General features: G+C 46.0%; 1 protein-coding gene across 1 annotated transcript in view; it reads left to right on the top strand.

Annotated features, from left to right (window-relative positions):
* The first annotated feature begins 628 nt into the window (after window positions 1-628).
* Window positions 629-20,481, top strand: part of UBAP1 (ubiquitin associated protein 1) — a 39,837-nt gene continuing 19,984 nt past the window's right edge. Inside the window, exon 1 of the mRNA XM_063453807.1 lies at window positions 629-748. The gene's annotated coding sequence lies outside the window, so the exon portion shown is untranslated. The remainder of the gene's footprint in view (window positions 749-20,481) is intronic.

The following is a 20,481-nucleotide window of genomic DNA, read 5'->3' as shown; positions in this document are numbered from 1 at the left end:
AAAAAAAAATCTTGGCTATAGCCACAGCTAGGCTTCTATAGCCTCAGTTTTGCAACTGGTATTTTATTTGCTAAAATTCATATTTTAGTGAATAATCTTGAACGTTGAGCCATTACTTCCCTATTAAGTTCTCTTTAAAACATATAAAAAAAGAATAGGCTGTAAAAGGGATTGGATGAATCAGTTTATGCCAGGTGCCAGTTATACCATTGTACAGCGCTACGGAATCTGATGGCGCTATATAAATAATAAAATAATAATAATAATGCCTACAGGCTTGGTAAGCTATTGTACAGCGCTACAGAATATGTTGGCGCTTTATAAATAATAATAATAATATTCAGACACTGGAATAGCTGTACACCTGGTGAAGTCAGCATCACGTGATGTGTCACCTGACTGCTTTCCTGCTCCATAATCAGAGCGCTAAACACTAAAGGTAATGTGCCTTGCCGACACACTGTTGTAGTCTCACGCTGGGGCGCATTTCGAGTGAGAGGAAGTCGAGCATTCAGCATGGAGCCACTGAATGTCTCCAGTGTTCAATGCAGACTCTATCGCTTAGAACTCTACAGGTGGGGAAAAAACAACATCCCGTGACAGGCTTGCGCGTTGACGTCATGCACGGTGCGTCAGCGGGAGGAGGAAAGTGGAAGTGTCCCAAGATGGCGTCGCTCACTGAGGTCGGTGGTGTAGATCTGTTTCCATAGAATTTAGTGCGGAGGGAGGAGGAGCCGCTGTGCATCAGGTGAGTGCGGGGCTGGGTGTGCAGGGGCCACAGACATGCTCTCACGGGCCACAGACATGCTCTCACGGGAGGGGGTGTCACCCTAACTACTGGGCACACTGGGTGTCTGCGCAGGTAGGGCTGCTTGGTGATGGCTGGCACTCTAATCATGTGCTAGAAGCTGGCATTATACCCTGATAGCTGGCATTGTACCCTGATAGCTGGCATTGTACCCTGATAGCTGGCATTATACCCTGATAGCTGGCATTGTACTCTGATAGCTGGCACTATACCCTGATAGCTGGCACTATACCCTGATAGCTGGCACTATACCCTGATAGCTGGCACTATACCCTGATAGCTGGCACTATACTCTGATAGCTGGCACTATACCCTGATAGCTGGCACTATACCCTGATAGCTGGCACTATACCCTGATAGCTGGCACTATACCCTGATAGCTGGCACTATACCCTGATAGCTGGCACTATACCCTGATAGCTGGCACTATACTCTGATAGCTGGCATTATACCCTGATAGCTGGCATTATACTCTGATAGCTGGCATTATACTCTGATAGCTGGCTTTATACCTTGATAGCTGGCTTTATACCTTGATAGCTGGCATTATACCCTGATAGCTGGCATTATACCCTGATAGCTGGCACTATACCCTGATAGCTGGCACTATACCCTGATAGCTGGCACTATACCCTGATAGCTGGCACTATACCCTGATAGCTGGCACTATACCCTGATAGCTGGCACTATACCCTGATAGCTGGCACTATACCCTGGTAGCTGGCACTATACCCTGGTAGCTGGCACTATACCCTGGTAGCTGGCACTATACCCTGGTAGCTGGCACTATACCCTGGTAGCTGGCACTATACCCTGGTAGCTGGCACTATACCCTGGTAGTACTATACTGATAGCTGGCATTATACCCTGCTGGTACCATACTGATAGCTGACATTATACTCTGCTGGTACCATTCTGATAGCTGGCATTATACTCTGTTGGTACCATACTTATAGCTGGCATTATACTCTGTTGGTACCATACTGATAGCTGGCATTATACTCTGATGGTACCATACTGATAGCTGGCATTATACTCTGCTGGTACCATACTGATAGCTGGTACTATACTCTGCAGGTACCATACTTATAGCTGGCATTATACTCTGCAGGTACTATACTGATAGTTGGCATTATACTCTGCTGGTACTATACTCTGATGACTGGCATTATACTCTGCAGGTACTATACTGATAGTTGGCATTATACTCTGCTGGTTCTATACTCTGATGACTGGCATTATACTCTGCAGGTACTATACTGATAGTTGGCATTATACTCTGCTGGTTCTATACTCTGATGACTGGCATTATACTCTGCAGGTACTATACTGATAGTTGGCATTATACTCTGCTGGTTCTATACTCTGATGACTGGCATTATACTCTGCAGGTACTATACTGATAGTTGGCATTATACTCTGCTGGTTCTATACTCTGGTGACTGGCATACTCTGCAGGTACTATACTGATAGTTGGCATTATACTCTGCTGGTTCTATACTCTGGTGACTGGCATTATACTCTGCAGGTACTATACTGATAGTTGGCATTATACTCTGCAGGTACTATACTCTGATGGCTGGCACTAAGGTCCAAGTCAGGGAGCTGGCACTAAGGTCCAAGTCAGGGAGCTGGCACTAAGGTCCAAGTCAGGGAGCTGGCATTATACTCTGATGGCTGGCACTAAGGCTCACACTCAGATCCCAGTCAGGGAACTGGCATTATTACCGTTTGACTAGCGCAGAGCTGACATGGATGTTGTTGGTGCAGGAATGTAACTTAACAGGTATGGAAGGACATGACTTATTGCTAAACAGGACTCAGCTGGTGTTTTACTGTTAATATTACTCAACAGGTGTGTACATGCTTCTGCAGGAAGTATCAGTCAGCAGATGCACTATATTATCCCTGAGATACGGTTGTGTAAGAGTAAGGATTATCGCTGAAGTAGCGGTAGTTTAGTGCAGTAAACTGATGTAGTGGAGCAAGAAAGATCCATGCTTTCCTACTGTCACTCATCAGATACTGGTACAAGGAGTTATCTCGGCAAGATAGGAGTAGAGGGGAAACAAGTGTATTTTGCAGGTGGTGGTATAAGAAGTATCAGAAAGTGGGGGGGGATAGGTTGGAGTATAATTGGGAAAATTATTAAACAGATGTTGGCAGTATCTCCATCTTAAGTATAAGAAGGGTGGTTCCTGTATACAGTACATACACTGTGTTATGGTGGTTCCTAGATAAGCCGTACCTCTCAGAACCACATTGTTTTTGGTTACCAATAAGCCGCACTTGTCCGGTGTAATTACTTTGTTTATTCTGAGTGTCATGGCGCTGTGTGAGACGGTGCAGCAAAGCTCCTATTACTAGACCATGACCAGCCTCGCTGGAAGGGATGGAAAAAAAAGGGGAGCGTTATATTTGAGAAAGTTAGGTGGTTAACCAGTTATCACTTAACTACGGTAGTTATGATTTTGTATGGGATATGTAGCATACCTTGGGTTCCTAGCACTGGAAAGCCTTGTAGTTCTGCCTTGGTGAGTGAATTGTGACTTTATCACGCATGGGAAATTTTGTAACATTAGCCTTTTACGTTCTCTCGTTCTATGCAATTTACAGAATACAAATTGGAAAATCCTAAAAAGAAGTATATATTTTTTCTAAGTTGGGTATGGACTTTTTTTTTTCACTTTCTGATAAACACAAGTAATCACATTTTCACTATGCATATATACATGCTCATATAGCATTCTTAGAGACGTTTGTTGGCTCAATTGTTTGTTTAATAATCTCAAATTTAACTAGCAGTGGTATATTTAGCGTTTGATAGTTTTGGTTATGTCCTTGTGGATATGCTCCCACCAGTGAGCCACCACCAGTCTGGCAGAGACTCGGGTAAGGGGAAAACAGTTGCTAAATTGTGTGCCCATTTACCAAGGAACCAGGCCGGGGAACCTCTGGCATCCTAATCACTACAGCAGGCTGTAGTGGTTATGATGATTGGAGTAACCTTTTAATGTGCACAGTCACTGTAGATGAAGCTGTGTTTAGATCTAGCCAAATCACAGCTTCCTTGTATCACAGGACACCAGGGAGGGAAGGCAGCTCTGAAGGAGAATGGGAATACCAAAGGGAAGAGGGCAGGGTCATCAAGATGGTGGTAGAAATGATGGTGACATATGAAATGAGGAAGGTGATACCAAAATGACAAACAAGAGAAATTAGCTTACTATATAATACACTAGAAAGACACCCCCCCAAAAAGTGTACCTCACACACACTATATAAAATATGCACAGAAGCGTGTATAAAACCCCAAGGGTGGTATACACAGGTAGAGGGTGGTACAAAACAATACAACCTGTATATGGCTGATCGTGAACGTGGAATCTATTACATGGCAAAAATACAAAATATGGTGAAGTAAATAGGGCAAAGATAAATTTTGCACGTGGTAGAGAACTTACAAGAGAGAGATGGTAATCACGCCTGTCACCCTGTCAGGGGTATTATCCAAATCAAGGATCAGATGAATACAATAGAGACTGGATAGCAGTGGAAGCAGGTGTCTGTCTCGCAGTAAACGAGAGAAGTTCCAGATTCAATCGTTTATATGGCAATATCACTTTTGCTCAGGAATAAAAGAAAAAAGAAATGGTACAGATTGTATAAAATTTACAAAATTTATTACAAAGATTGCACTTACAAAAAATCAGTGGTAAAACCGCATGTCTCCATAATGAAGTTTTGGCCCGGTCTCCAGATGGTAATAGAAAGAGATCCCAGAATGGAGATGTCCAAAAACAATAAAATAAAATGGACTATAATAACAGTGCTGGTTATGAGCATAAAACGTCCAGAGTATAGTATCCAATGCGTTTAGTCACTATAGTGACTTCCTATTCCCTGAGGAAGTTACTATAGTGACGAAACGCGTTGGATACTATACTCTGGACGTTTTATGCTCATAACCAGCACTGTTATTATAGTCCATTTTATTTTATTGTTTTTGGACATCTCCATTCTGGGATCTCTTTCTATTACCATCTGGAGACCGGGCCAAAACTTCATTATGGAGACATGCTGTTTTACCACTGATTTTTTTTGTAAGTGTCATGGAAAGGAGAACAGGGGTCATATATCCACCAAAATCTTAAATATACATACTTGCTTTCACACTCCATACAAATACACCCCTGTATTCACACACAGCTACACTTTTTTAAATTCATATACACTGAATTCATTAATAATCACTTGTACTCCCAATATACATATACTGCAAACAGATACACTGACACTCCAATGATGTTCATGCCAGATTTTTTTGTGGTGACAAGCAAATTCTAGGTCTGTCTAGTAGCTCAAAATATGACATTTTGAGCCCTTGCAATAGCAAAGCTTCCCCCATTTACCTGTCTAACATCTTGTCCATTTTCACTTTCATAAGCAAGTGAGCCTCCTGTATTTGTAGGAGCTGTGGTGTGATATACAATACATTTTCCCATCTAATTCAGCTTTCTGAATTACTCTGAGCCACTAGTATGTCAGATATAAGCTAGTTCCCCTGAGTGCACACAAGCACACCATTCTGAGCTGCGTAAGGAGCATTGCTGTGCCCAGTTTTGCAGGATAGATCCTGGTGTCTGACTTCTGGTGTGAATGCCAGAGGTATACTGAAAAATAGCTAAACGTTAAAGGGCTAATCAAACCCATTTTTATTTATTTTCAAAAAAAATGTTGTGCCTTAATGGGCACTTGTTACTTTGTCTCCACCTTATTCTCACCTGGAAACCAGCGCCAGGCAAGGTTCCCAATGCCTGTGCCACATATCATCTGTGCCCTTTTCTCCAAAGTCCAATCACATGCTATTTATAGGGAAGCATTTGATTGGAGTGTTCTCATCATGAGTGCATAAGATGGACGAGGGAGGGAGGGAATTATAAAAAAAATGGAGAAATACTAAAGGAACACTATAGCATTAGGAATACAAATATGTATTTCTAACGCTATAGAGCCCTAGTCACCGTTTAGGTGACTTGGGCCCCGTTCCGTGGCGAATAAAAGGTTAACCATTTATTTGCTTACCTTAATCCAGCGCCCCTCTCCTCCATCGATGGCGGCTTCTGAGTGGAGCCGAATGCGCGGCCAGAGGCGCGTGAGCGCATTCAAACACACCCATAGGAAAGCATTACTCAATGCTTTTCTATAGGGATCTTTTTTGACACTGGACTCCGTGAGGACTTCATTGAGCAGAAGTGGTCTGGGTGCCTATTGTGGTCATTTAACAAATGCGGATAGGAAGAGAGGGTGGGGACTTTCATAAATCTTTATTGTGTAAAGATGACAGCGTAACATGGATCATGCTTTTGCAATAATAGTATCAGGCATAAGTTTCATATGAGTTAATCAACTTTACATCTGAACAATAAATTTGTGGATAAACACAGTTACAGCTTATCTTCCCACCCGTGTGGGTGTTTTTTTTTTTTTGTTTTTTGAATGTCCATACATGAGAGAAAAGTTTATAGGTGATAATATCACAGTGGACGACGTAGTCGGGGATTTAAAGGTAAGGGTGTGGCACATGGTCGGCAACAAATAATTTTTGATCAAACCTGCAGGGGCAAGAAAGATTAATTCCATCATGCAAATGTGAGACATAGCATAGGGGGATCTACTAGGAGTTCCACGTTTGACGAGTGGGATGGGCCGGGTGTCCGTAACATTGAGCCTGACCATGCCCACCAAAGACAAGCTATAGCGTTAGAGTTCGTGGGAGTGGCCTTAACCTAGGTATCTCAAATCACAACCAGACCGCCCTATCTGGGGCAGTGGATATCATTACCCCTAGCCAGTCAGCAGAGCGTAGGGGTACCCCTCTCGTCTAATGTCAATGGTTAGATACGGTTCATATGGCCATGACCTCTCCGGAGGCTTTTCTGTCTTGGGTCTGTCAGTGCTCTAATGTAATGGTTCGGGGATGCGAACAGGAGCTATGTGAGAGTTAGGTTCGGCAATGTGTCATTCCACTGTATCTTAGTCCCCCCAGCCTTAAGCTCTGTGCGAGTCAATGATGCATGTGTTATGTAGGTTATCCTCTCCTTCTTCTCTAATGCGTAATTGTGTCATAAGAAGTAAGAAAGCCACGGCAGAGAAGGCTGTGTCATCTTTACTATGTTGCAGGTAGATTAGACTATAGACTATATTTCATATGCTTGGGGTAGTTGGTGTGGGGGGGGGAAGAGGTGGAAAAAAGAGGGGGGGGGGTGTGGTAAGGGGGGGGAAGGGGGGAGGGGGAACGGGGGGAGGGGAAAAGAGAGGTGAAGGGACCGTGGTCGGCCATGGCGGTTGTGTAGGTTACTGTATATGGTGTAAAGGTCAGTTTGTAACTTGAGATTTATGGATTATACGTTGGAGGTGTGTAGTAGTGGCTCAATGCCTCGTGTGCCATAGGTAAGGTATCGGTAGTGTGCGGTGGCTTATGGTGTTCTACAACCGTCCCTACTGCTCCCGGATTCCCCCAGACCGGCACCCCACCGGCCTGACATATAAAGTTGCTGCGGGAAAATGGTCAAGGTGAGAAGGTAGGATGGGAGGAGAGGGAGGGTAAAGTTGATCACGATCCATCACGTGGTGCCCATCCCCGCAGACGCTCCCTCCGCTGTTCCGGTATTACCATCGTTTCGCCGGTATCGTGAGATATATTGGAACCATGGGAACCACATCTCTGCATGTTTAGTTCCTCGGTCCATCAGGGAGGCATGCGCCGCCTCAGCTGCCTGTATGTCTTCGACTCGTTGTATCCACTCCTCCTTAGTGGGTATCTCGGTTGTTTTCCAGTGTACCGGTATAGAAGCTTTAGCTGCATTCAGAAGGTGCCGGAGTATCGATTTCTTATATACCGGGATAGGTTGCGTCGAAATGTGGAGTAACGCTAGTCCTGCATTCCAGTCTGTGATGTCCCCCAGGATGGACGTTATCTCGTCTCTTATCATTATCCAATATATGGTGATGTCTCGGCATGACCACCAGATGTGGGCCATAGTGCCCCTGTCCGTATTGCAACGCCAGCAGGTGGGGGAGGTGGATGGGAAGATCTGGTGTAGCCTTGTCGGTGTTCTGTACCATGATGAGATCAACTTATAATTTACCTCTTGATAGTGCGAGCTCATAGAGCTCTTTTGTTGCCAGATAAGTGCTTTATTCCATTGAGGGGTTGAGAAGGTCATTCCCAGTTGTTCCTCCCATTGTCGCTGGAACGTGCCGGTGGCGGGTATGTCGGCCGTTATAAGGTTTTGGTAGAGTACCGATATCGCATGTTCCAGGAGGTCGCCTCCATCGCAAAGACTCTCGAACCAGGATAAATTCCGGAATAGGTGGTCCTTGTGGGGTATGGTGTTGAAATAGTGTGTCAATTGTATGTATCTCAAGACGGCGATGGGGGTCCTAGGTTCACCCTCCAGCAGCGAGTCCAGAGTGCGAAGTGTCCCAGGCCCTAGCACTCTGTATATTGGTATATATGTCCCAGTGGTTGCGATAGGCCACGCGCCGGGTGGGAGCCCTCCCCCTACTGATATGTTGTATGTCAGGGGGGTCATCGGGCTAGGCGTGGGAGAGATGTGGGACTGGCCTCTCATGGTCCTCCATCCCTGGATCGTCTGCAGGACCGTCCCGTCCTCTCGGTGTTGCGAGACAGAACTCCCGTCGCCTCCCCAGATCTTAGCCTCGATTGTAGGGCCTATAAGGCCTCTGTCCAGCTCTACCCATTGTTTCCAAGTTGTGCTCGCGTGCCAGTCCAGAATACGCTGCAGTATTGTGGCTTGGTAGTACTTCTTGAAGTCCGGTAGCGCCATTCCCCCTCTGTGTCTGGGTCGAGTAAGTATGTCATATCGCAGCCTGGATCTTCCGCCTCGCCACACGTATCGGATAACTGCCGACTTCAGGGGAGAGAAGAAGGTTGTCGGTAGTGCTACTGGGATGGTCTGCATTAGGTAGAGAAGTCTTGGGAGTATGTTCATTTTCAGAACAGCAATACGACCATGCCAGGAGACGTGCGGATACGACCATTTGGTCAGGTCAGCAACTATCTTTTGGGACATGGGTTGAAAGTTGAACCGGTATACATCCGACGGGTCAGTGGGTATCCAGATGCCGAGGTACTTCATTCTATCGTGACACCATCGGAACGTGAAGAGTGGTTTCAGTGAGTCATATTCTGAAGAGGGTAGCGTGAGATTCAAGGCTTCGCATTTCGCAAGATTAAGCTTGAACCCTGATAGTTTCCCATATTTATCAATTTCAGAGAGGAGGCAAGGCAGGGAGGTTCTGGGGTTGCGGATAAAGAATAGCAGATCATCCGCGTATGCAGCCACCTTATGACACTTCTCCTTCCATTCGTACCCCTGAATATCGGGGTTCAAGCGGATCGACTGGAGTAGCGGTTCCAGCGTTATTGCGAACAGCAGGGGCGATAACGGGCACCCCTGACGGGTGCCGTTATTGATTGCGAAGTCGGTTGTCGTGGCTCCGTTGACCCTGATCGTGGCCCTAGGTCTGCTATACAGCGCTGCTATCCACGTGAGTAGCCTTTGTCCGCATCCCATCTGTCGAAGAGTCGCTATCATATAGGTCCAGTTAACGCGGTCGAACGCTTTTTCCGCGTCCGTCGACAACAGCATTAGGGGAGTTTTTGTTCGCCTTACGTGGTGTTGAATGGAGAAGAGTCGGAGAGTGCTATCTCTAGCTTCCCTGCCCGGGATAAAGCCAGTTTGGTCCACGTGTATCAAATTTGGGAGGAGTTGTTTCAATCTAGTGGCCAGAACTTTGGTGAATAGTTTAGCGTCCACATTGAGCAGTGAGATCGGGCGGTAGCTAGCGCAGGACAGCGGGTCTTTCCCTGGTTTTAATAGTACCGTGATGGTGGCCGCCAGTGATTCCATTCCAAAGTTACCCCCTTCCCCAGCTTCATTAATCGCCTTGGTCAGCCATGGAAGTAGGGTATTGGAAAACTTTTTATAATATCCGACCGAAAAGCCATCCGGTCCTGGGGCCTTGCCTGTTTTAGAAGATTTAAGAGCTGCTGCGAGTTCTTCAGTGCTAATCGGGGAGTCCAGTATCGAGGCCTCGTCTCGGTCAATCGTGTTCGCGATGGTGCCACGTAAGTATTCCTGGGTCCGCTCAGATTGTCGAGTCGGAGACTCCCTGTCCAGCGGTGATGGCAGGTTGTACAGGTTTTGGTAGTACATCCTGAATTCCTCCACGATTTTTTGTGGGAGGGGTGACACTTCTCCCGTCGCGAGCCGTATCTTGTGTATCTGTCCGGGAGACGAAGGGCCCCTGAGGATTCTCGCCAAGTATTTGCCCCCTTTATTTGCGTGAGCGTAGTAGAAGCTTTTTGAACGCCGTAGCGTTCTGTGGTGCCTTTTCAGGATGAGATCTCTAAGGTTTCTTCTTTTTTCCATCAACTCGCCATATACTGCATTAAGATGGGTTCTTTTGTGTTGGCGTTCTAGGTGCGCTATAGATTGGTAAAGGTCGGTCATTTCCCGCATAGCTTCTCGTCTCTTGATCGTGGCAACGCGTATGAGTATTCCTCGGGTGACACTTTTATGGGCTTCCCAGATAGTGATGGGGGACATCCCGGGGGTATTATTGTCTCTGAAGAATTGTTCCAGCTCTTCGGCGATTTGTGTTCTGGTTCCTGGGTCCGACAGGAGAGTTTCGTTGAGTCGCCATGTCCACCTGGACGGTCGGAATAGTGGGGACTCTAACTCCATTATGACTGAGCCATGGTCTGACCACGCAGCCGGCTCGATGACGGCTTTACGTAGCCTAGATAAGCCTTCTTGCGTGACAAATAAAAAGTCGATGCGGGAATATCTGTCATGTAGGGCTGAATAATACGTATAGTCCTTGGATGTGGGATTCAGGGTTCTCCAGCAGTCGACCAGCCTCATGGAGCTCAGAGAGTCTCGGATGTTTTTAATTTGGCGTTGTGGCAGGCAGCTATGTCCTGATGAGGAGTCTAGTGTCGGGTCCAAAGGAGCGTTAAAATCGCCTCCTACCAAGAGGATCCCTTCCGTAAAATCTTCCAGTTTGTGCAAGACATCGCGTAAAAAGGGTGCCTGTTTCCTGTTGGGGGCGTATATCGTCGCTAATGTGTACACTTTGTCGGTTATAACGCCCTTTAAGAAGAGGTATCGCCCTTGCGGGTCAGTTTCTCGTTCCAGTTCTCTAAATGACATCTCGGCCGCCACGACAATCGCAACTCCCGCCCTGTGGGCCGATGGGTGGTTGCAGAGGTAGGCTTCAGGGTAATGCCTATTGTGTAATCTGGGCGCCGAGCCTTCCCTGAAGTGGGTTTCCTGGAGCATGGCAATCGAGATGTGTTGTTTCTTCAGTGCTCTTAGTAAATGCGACCTGCGTTCCGGGGCGTTTAAGCCTCTGCAATTTTGCGTGAGGACCCTCAGGGGTGTGCAGCGATACGCCATGGCCCAATCACGATCTGTGCGGTTCGAGCGCCAGTCAGGTCCGGGGCCCACGGTATAGGTCCGTGTCGAGGAGCTGGAGAAGGGAGGGGGAGGTAGGGAAGAGATGGGTTGGCCCGTGAGGCACCAGGGGCGTGGGGGAATCCGCAGGAGCTCGATGCGGCCGCTAACAGAGTCTATCAGTGGGTGAGGCAATTAGGGTTGAGACAATTAGGGTTGGATGGGTTCCAACCTCCAACAGTAATCGTGTGTAGTGTTCAAGTGCGCAGGGGAAATTAATGGCAACCAGGTCCCTTGGGGGGGGGGGGGGGGGGGGAGGTTGGTGAAGGGGGAGGAACTAGCGCTGCAACCAGCGCCGATAGGCACCAGACCTGGGACCCGCCCAGAGGTTGGAAAAGCCTACAGCCTGGCTGTGAAGCCTGGGCACTAGTGAGAGTGTGGGTAGCGTGATACAAGGTCCGCACCAGATGAAGTGGTAAAGGAGATAACAAGGAGTGTTAGAGATGTAGGGAATTTAAGGTCACCCGTCTCATCCCTCCTATCGAAACTGAGTGGTGAGCTTACTTATGCGTCAAGTGTAAATGGTCACATGTGTCATACAGAGGTTGTATGCAGTATCTTATAAACTTTAAACATTACAATTGTGTGTCAAAACCAGACATATCAACTCTTTACGTATTATTAAATGCAAGATAGAAAACATAGAATGCTGAATAACAATCAAAGAAAATTCCAGGCTGAGGACTATCCCTGAGTCCTGAATCGGGTCCCCTTAGGCTATGCGTTATCTGGTAGGTGTCAGTGTCATTGTACCCCGCGTCCCCGAGCCCCTTGTAGCTGCATCAAATTCGTGTTGTGTTTACGGCCCTTACTCCCCAGGCATATGGCCTTCTCCCCCTACATCATAATGCGGTGTCGTGTGGGCCTCAAGTTCAGGGCACCGTGTCCCCCCAACATCCGGAGGCGAGAATGCCTGAGAGCTGTCATATACGTTAAGGACATGACGTGAATAATGTGCGTGGGGAATTTCCCATATTTATATGTAATTAGCAATCATCGGGGTGGCGCATATAGGACTGGTGGGTATATGTTTTGCCGTATGCGGGTGGGGCTCATTTTCATACATCTAACCTTCAGTGCAACGTAAGGCCATCACGACATGGGTGTTATCTTGGAGATCTCTATTCTATTACCTAATAACAATGTAGCGTTGGGGGGTTCAGATAGCATATAAATGAAAAACACTATGGAGATATGCGTCAGACAGTACAAAGTATACAACGTTAACATTGGGATTGCATATTCACGTGTTCTGCCGTGGTGTAGACTAGTCTGAAGCGAAGTCCAATGACTTATATCGGCAGGCAGTTCGGAGACAGGCCCCAAAACCCCAAAGACCCCATCCCCATATCCCCCACCCCAACTGTGTTTCCAGGGCCCTGATAGTAACTGAGTCAGGGGGGCAGGGAGGGCAGTGAAGGGGTAGCGGTTCCGTACCGGGCATAGTGCCACGAGTCCATAAACCCGGGGGGGGACCCCGTTTAGAGAAAATATCCCCAAAGTACCTGAGATTGTCTGCAGTAGACAGTCCATCCCCATCGCCAGGTGTGTGGAGCGCAGGCATCGGTCGTCCCAAAACAGGGCATTGAGGTACCATTACGGCTGGTGGGAACTGTAATGTCGTTTAGATGACAACGTGCGAAAGGCAGGCCAGGGTAAGCGAAGACATCTAGAGTGGTTGTGGTAGCCTTCATCGGGTAGAGTTCTTATCCTTATTCTTCAGGAGAGGTTGGGTTCCTGCGTCGCCTGGCGAGCTCACGTGGCGGAGATCTTGCGTCTCTCCGTCTGCTCCCTCTTTGTGGTCTTGGAGGCAGATTTGAGGGGCCCAGTATCCAATTCGGTATTGGCAGCGGGGGGAGGCCGAGTTCCTCCAGGAAGCCCGGTACGTCTTCAGGTCCCCTAAGAGACACCCATCGGTTACCTTGCCGTGCCATGAGGGCGAATGGGAACCCCCATTTATACGTAATGTGGCGGTCCCTGAGGGTATTAGTGACCGGGCGTAGTGCGCGGCGCGCTTCCAGGGTTAGCGGAGATAAGTCATTAAACAACGATACCTGTGCCCCCCTGTAAGGCCATGTCGGTCTGTCTCGTGCCTTTTGCATGATGGCATCTTTCGTTGGGAAGGAATGCAGGCAACAGATAATGTCCCTCGGGCCTTCTTCCACAGTACGTGGTCTTAATGTTCTGTGGGCTCTTTCAAATTCAATCACTTGAGGTGTGGGTGGCTGGAGTATAGATTGGAATAACTCCGTCAGCACCTCCTCCACATTTTCGGTGCCCTCTGGTTCCGGCACGCCTCGGACTCTGATATTACATCTTCTGCCCCTGTTATCCACATCCTCAAGGTGCCTTCTCATGGCCAGGAGCATCCCCCCCTGGCGCGCTACAGCCGTGTCAGTGGTTTGTAGGCGCGCCGTGCAGGCCGCAGCAGACTCCTCCACGGCGGCAATGCGGCCTGTGTGTGAGGTCACCTCTGCGCGGAGCCCCGCTAATTCTGTCCTTACCGCCTCTTGTATGGATGTAGCAAGGGTCTGCAGGTCGGTTTTAGTCACCATCGCGGTTGTTAGGTGCTGCAGCCTCTCCTCAATCCTCTCGAAGGGAGCAGTGCCAGAGTCAGAGGTCGCCGCGGGCGGCGCCGCCATCTTGGGGCTGCTTGGCTCTCCGCTCGTGGTAGGATGCGGTTGCAGGAAATTATCCAGGGGTCTCTGTGTCTGTTTCCCCGGGGTCTGAGAGTTGTCTGGCCGCTTCGTGCGACCCATTTAGCTTTTGTAAGCGCTTGTTAAGAGCTATTAGGAGGGATGTTTGGACGGAGCTCCTCACTCACGCGTCCATCTTGGTCGGCACCTAAACCACGCCCCAGGGTGGGGACTTTCAAGCTTTCCCTTGCAGCCACATTTTATCTGTGTGTGGACAACAGATGTAATTTTTGCGCAAAATCAACAGTCATATGTGCTGGAGTCCAACTAGCCCCAGGCACAAAAGTGCAAATATCTCTTTATGCGCAGAGTTTTAAGCAGTAACCATTTAAGTGATGGACCATAATCATTAGAATAAGATATAGTGCATTTACCTTTAATTCTAAGCAGTTTCTCATGGAATCTAGTGCACTGAGTTTTTAATGTGTTACTTAGTGCATGAGTTTGCACTTTTGTGTCTTTTTAAGTAACATGATGCCAACTAATTGATAAGAATGCCAACTAATTGATAAGAATGCTTCTTTACCAATTTGTTTCTTTTTTGTTCTTTTACTTCAACTTTCTGAATTGCTTTATGGGTAAATTACTGGCCCCCTGTGCTTTATTTTATGAAAGTGTTTAGGTGTCTCCTGGCTGTCAGTCAGACGGAGGAAGGTTTCCTTTCTCACTCGCTTTGAACACAAACAAGCAATTAGATTATCACATGCTTTCTCTTTGTTCCATGCTGCAAGGCTTTTCTCTAACTCCTCTGTAACCACAGTTTAACAGTTTTCTTTTAGGCCAGAGTTTAAGCTCTGAATTGTAGCACATCTGACATGTAAAATATAAAATTAAGCTCTGCTAGTTTAGAGGCTGTCACCTTTTAGGGTATTTGCAAATTTTGAATATGTTGCTTGATGTGCAGTGGACTGGAGTACAGCGGAGATGAGTTATAATTACTTGATAATGTCCCCTGTGGATGCCGCCATCTTTTTTTTTTTTTTCTTTCGCTCTTGGCACTTCATCTGCCAGGAGCCTACGTCAGTGCAGTACTCTTTACACCACTGGCAGCAAAACGGTTTGTGTGGCGTTTCAAAGTGAATTGCTACATATGCCGATTCTAGGCAGGCACTGGTACCATTTTGAATATTTGAAGTGGTTATGGTTTTTGGAGTAACTTTTTCACATTTTGACTCAGTTGTGCGGGATGGTGCCTACGGAATGCTGTGTGTCCAATTTGAGATTTTGTTTCTCTTTCATGGGTGTCTAGTAGCTTTATGGTCTTTGAGAGTTCTGTAGCTGGCTTAGTTTAGAGTGCTCTGAATTCTCTGTACCATAGCTGATGCTTGTTCAGTGAGTGCTTTTATACAAAAATGTATGTAGAATTTTAATCTTGAAAGGTTTTAAAACCATATTCAGATACATAACTTCGGTGAGAATAAACAAAATTGCGTAATTAGAAAGTAAATAAGACAGGGCTCGACAAATTCCAGGTTGCCATGGCGACTAGAAATGTTGTCCTGGGATTTTGTCCTGGCAGCCCATTAGTGAAGGCGCCACCATCACGGGGTAGCGTTGAACGCGGCGTGCAAGGGAGCAGTAATCTTCCTGCAGTTCCTCTCTGCTTTCTCGCACTGTTTGGTGATGCTGAGAGCCAGAATATGACATCACTCCGTTCTCGGCATCACTACGGAGAGTGCGCAGGGGAGCAGAGAGGAATTGCAGGAAGATGATCCTAGAAGTCCCACTGGACCCTAGGGAAAGATCCACTCAGCTCTCTCAAAGGTAGGGAAGCTGGGTGGACATAAATGAAAATTTAAATTTGTGAGTTTATGAGAAAATGTGTCTGTGTCTGTTTGTGTTCCTGCCCCCTACAATTGCATGGGAAAGGTGTTTCTACTCCCTTTTTTTCCCACGCCATGCTGGTTTCACCGCGGATGGTCCCATCAATCATTATGGCTTTTTTTTTTTTTTCTTTTTTTAACTTACAAAGCTTTATTTTCAAACAACAAAAATAAAATTCTTAGAATTCTTAGACACTATAGTCCTCAAATCCACTACAGCCTAATGTAGTGGTTCTGTCCCTGCAGACTGAGTACTGTAAATGCTGCCTTTTCATAGAAAAGGCAATGTTTACAGTTCTACCCAGTAACACCTCTAGTGGCAGTCACTCAGACCGCCACTAAAGATGCTTCCTGTTTCAGTGCTGCAAAGTGTGCAGCACCTACGTTCACCGTCTCCACTCTCTGCATGAAGACGCTGAATGTTCACCATAAGTATGCATTGATTAAGTGAATCTCTATGAGAAGATACTGATTGGCGCAATGTTTTGTCACGCATGCGCAATAGCCTCCCAATGCTTTCCTATGGTTCGACTAAGATTATCAAGATTGATTGATTGAGCCATGGCAAGACAGGCGTGTCGTGGGAAAAAAGGTGAGTTAAAAACTCCTTTTCCATCCGATCGGAGGGGGGCCTGTAACCTAGACAGACTCACTCTAACCTACACATTTCCTCGCACATTATTATTCTAATTTATGTCAACCCAGCCTTGCTACCTTTGGGAGAGCTGGATTGGATCCTTTCCCTTGGGTCCAGTGGGGCTTGTGTAATCTTCTTGCTCTGCTCACTCGCACTCTGTTTAGTGATGCAGTTTTATGACTCTGGTAATGTGACTAGGATTCATAAACAAAGGGATTTAACTCCTAAATGGCAGAGGATTGAGCAGTGAGGCTGCAGGGGAATGTTCTATACACCAAAACTGCTTCATTAAAGGACCACTCTAGTGCCAGGAAAGCATACTCGTTTTCCTGGCACTAGAGTGCCCTGAGGGTGCCCCCACCCTCAGGGACCCCCTCCCGCCCGGCTCTGGAAAGGGGTAAAAACTTACCTTTTTCCAGCGCTGGGCGGAGAGCTCTCCTCCTCCTCTCCGCCTCCGTTCCTCCCCGTCGGCTGAATGCGCACGCGCGGCAAGAGCTGCGCGCGCATTCAGCCGGTCACATAGGAAAGCATTCATAATGCTTTCCTATGGACGCTTGCGTGCTCTCACTGTGATTTTCACAGTGAGAATCACGCAAGCGCCTCTAGCGGCTGTCAGTGAGACAGCCACTAGAGAATTAGGGGGAAGGCTTAACTAATTGATAAACATAGCAGTTTCTCTGAAACTGCTATGTTTATAAAACAATTAGTTAACACTAGCTGGACCTGGCACCCAGACCACTTCATTAAGCTGACGTGGTCTGGGTGCCTAGAGTGGTCCTTTAAGCTAAAGTTGCTCAGGTGACTATAGTGTCCCTTTAAGTTTCCCTGACGTGAGATGTGTCCTTATTTCCTGGTTGGGAATCTGTGTTTCAGGCACATGACTGACTCACATTAAGTCATCTGGTAAGGACATTCGTTCTATTGTTTCCAATAAGAACTCTGACTACTTGACTAAACTGTTAGTGTAACCTCCTCACCACATGATTACGGTAAATGTTCTAATTCTCACACAGCCCACAGTGTAACTTGTCTGTGAATCTCCATGATGAAAGGTTTCTATTCATTAAATCTGCAGATATATACTATTAGAGGGTGCATAGGCACACGTTGGTCAAGAAAAGGGTCTGTTTGTATATATTTCTCTAAATGTGCCCCTTATTACCGTTAATATTTTCATTACCTGGAAGATTTGGAAGTTCCGCAATGCACCATTTTTAACAATATTTGGGACCAAATACATCTGGCAGGATGCACTTTTGCAAATGTATCATTTTTATTTATTTTTTGCAAGTGAATGATGGTGTATCCTGGTCTGGATTTGAAGCCTCCGGGTCCTGTGTTTTTTTTTTCGATTAGTCTGGCTGAAATCAGCACCTAATTCTGCCTCATTCAGAGCCTTGTATGGAAAATGCAGACATTTGTTAAATAGAGTGCAAATTGGGTCACACCGGCCCTGTAGCAGCTGGATGCTTTTGCCCTGTTTGGTACGGGGTCATTTGGACTAGTGAATAACCCAGTAAGTATACAATGTAATCAGGATTAACTTGTTCCTTGAGATTGAATAAACATGCTGCCCTACTTGGCTGATTGACCTGCAGAATTGGCTTGAAAACATGCAGTAGTGCCACTCACTACATTCCAGACCTGAGCTGGCTGGTATGCTTTGTCTAACTCTGCTGGTGCTGGAGAGCTCAGGAAAACAGTCACTGTGACATTTCTGTGCAAAAAAAGGCCATCCTGTGGTAATAACCATGGAGACCAATGAGCTATTCTTGTTGTTAATTCCATATGTAAAAATTAGCCCAGAACTTTTAGTTTGAACGTAGGGACATTACAAGCACCATCACCACGACCGCGTATTGGAATCACTATTACTGTAGTCCTTTAAGTTTTGCCAGTGTTTTTAGGAGGTTTAAAAATAAATAAATAAACCCCCAAGGCCTGCAGCATGATAATGGGGAAGTTTCGTCTGCTTGTCACCTGGCCAAAATGAGTGTAGATAGCTGTGTTTACATCTCTGATCGTCTGAGACGGTTATGTTACTATTGTTAGGTGTAATAAATAGGTTAATGCATAGGCGTACACCAGGGAAAGAGATGTTCATTGTTTGCTAATTATTTAATGAAACCTATGATGCATTTGTCAGCTTTATGGTTGTTAGAACATCATGGGAGGTATTGTCCACACCATCTGGAGTGCCTAAGGTTGCCTAGCCATGCTGTATAGAATTATAATTTGACACTCTTGCTTTTATAAATGTGACCGGTAACATGCATTAACCCCTTAAGGACACATGACATGTGTGACATGTCATGATTCCATTTTATTCCAGAAGTTTGGTCCTTAAGGGGTTAAAGGTACACTCCTACCACCATAACAAATTAACCTAATTTAATTGTTATAGGTTCAGGTGTGTCTGGTCATCCTTCAAGGGCTAATAAGTTTTCAGAAGGTCTAATCCCAAAGTTGGGCCCCTGGCACCCAACAGCTTATTCCTATCTTCCTCTGGCTACCAGTTAAATCTTCCTGATTACTGTAGAGGAAACCGTTCAAATCTGAAAGTAGCTGTGACAATCCTGCTCCGTTGACAACTTTATTGAACTAAAGTTATGGGGACAGGAGTGTTTCTTATAACAAAAGTAACAAAACACAGCAGCCAGTGAAACGGGAGAAAAAGGTTAGAACATAATACATTTATTGCTTCATATTAAAATGCTCGGCTTTGACTGTACTGCAGGGGGAAGGCACAATCATGATGTCACTTTGTCAAAGACTCTCTGATGAAGCGTCCTTGAGGCACAAAACCGTTAAGCATCATCAGTTCTCACCAAGTTGTCTGCCAGGGTGTCTTTGACAGGGTAGGTAGAACACAGTCTGTGGCCTGGGAGGGATCTGCTTGTCTGAGAGAGCAGCTTGGCATGTGACACTATGACTAAAACTAAATTGGAATTTGCCGCCAAAATTAACACTGCACAGGAAGGCTGAGGCAAAATAGACAGACCAAGGCTTTGGAGAGAGACACCTAGAGGGGCGGGAAGGGGTTATAGAGACAATAAGAGGCTTTAACTAAACCCATTGGCTCTCAGTTGTGTCGACTAAAATCTACTGGAGATTTAGTCGACTAATATGCAACTAAAACAATTCAGACGACTAAATTACAACTAAAATGGCTTTTTAGTCAAAAGACTGGCTAAAACGAAATTTAGCACTGGCTGACGGTTGTCTGCGTTCCACACTTTTATTGCTTACACTTTATTGCTGTGAGTTCCTTTAGGTGGAACACGTGTACTGGTTTCGATGTGTTCTACCTAGAGATCGCTACATGCATGCGCAGTGCAAACTTTTTTTATTTTTTGCGCCAAATCCAAGTGCCTTAGAAACTATTTAAACCCAGCCACAGCTACCTGCCTCTTGTTCCTTTATATCTAATTCTGAAACTTCAAAGAATCCTTTGGAAAAAGGGAAATATATTCCCAGGTCCAAACATCTTGTCTGTGTATCCTGCAATCAACCAATGCCAGATGGTTCTAAAAAGAAAATTTGTAATATCTTTTCCAAAGAGGCAGTGGAAGACACTAAAAAAGCAGAGGTCTCCTCTTTCCTGTTTTGGTTCGGGTCCAGTCTCCAACAAATTTTGTGATATTAGAGAAGCAACTATTCATCCAGATCAGTTTACTTTCACCCCTGAATGGCATGTAAGACCCTCACTGAAAAATAAGAAGTGCAAGCAGGAAGAGTACTCGAGTAGCTCATCTTTTCAGGATTCAGATACTTAATCTGATGAGAATTTTGCCTTTCCCGATGAATACTTAATAAACTTATTGAAGAAGTTCCTTTGTGTATGGAAGATAATATAGAGCTAAGTAAACACAAGAAAATGAAATCCTTTTTGTTTCACCCTATGTTTAAAGATCTCCAAAAGGGCAATTATTACCAAACCCTTTAAAACCATTTTTGATTGTTTCTATTG

This window comes from Pelobates fuscus, chromosome 5 (genome assembly GCF_036172605.1).
Source record: "Pelobates fuscus isolate aPelFus1 chromosome 5, aPelFus1.pri, whole genome shotgun sequence".
Lineage (NCBI taxonomy): Eukaryota > Metazoa > Chordata > Amphibia > Anura > Pelobatidae > Pelobates > Pelobates fuscus.
Note: the sequence above shows the minus strand (reverse complement) of the source record. Positions and strands in the feature narration are given on the sequence as shown.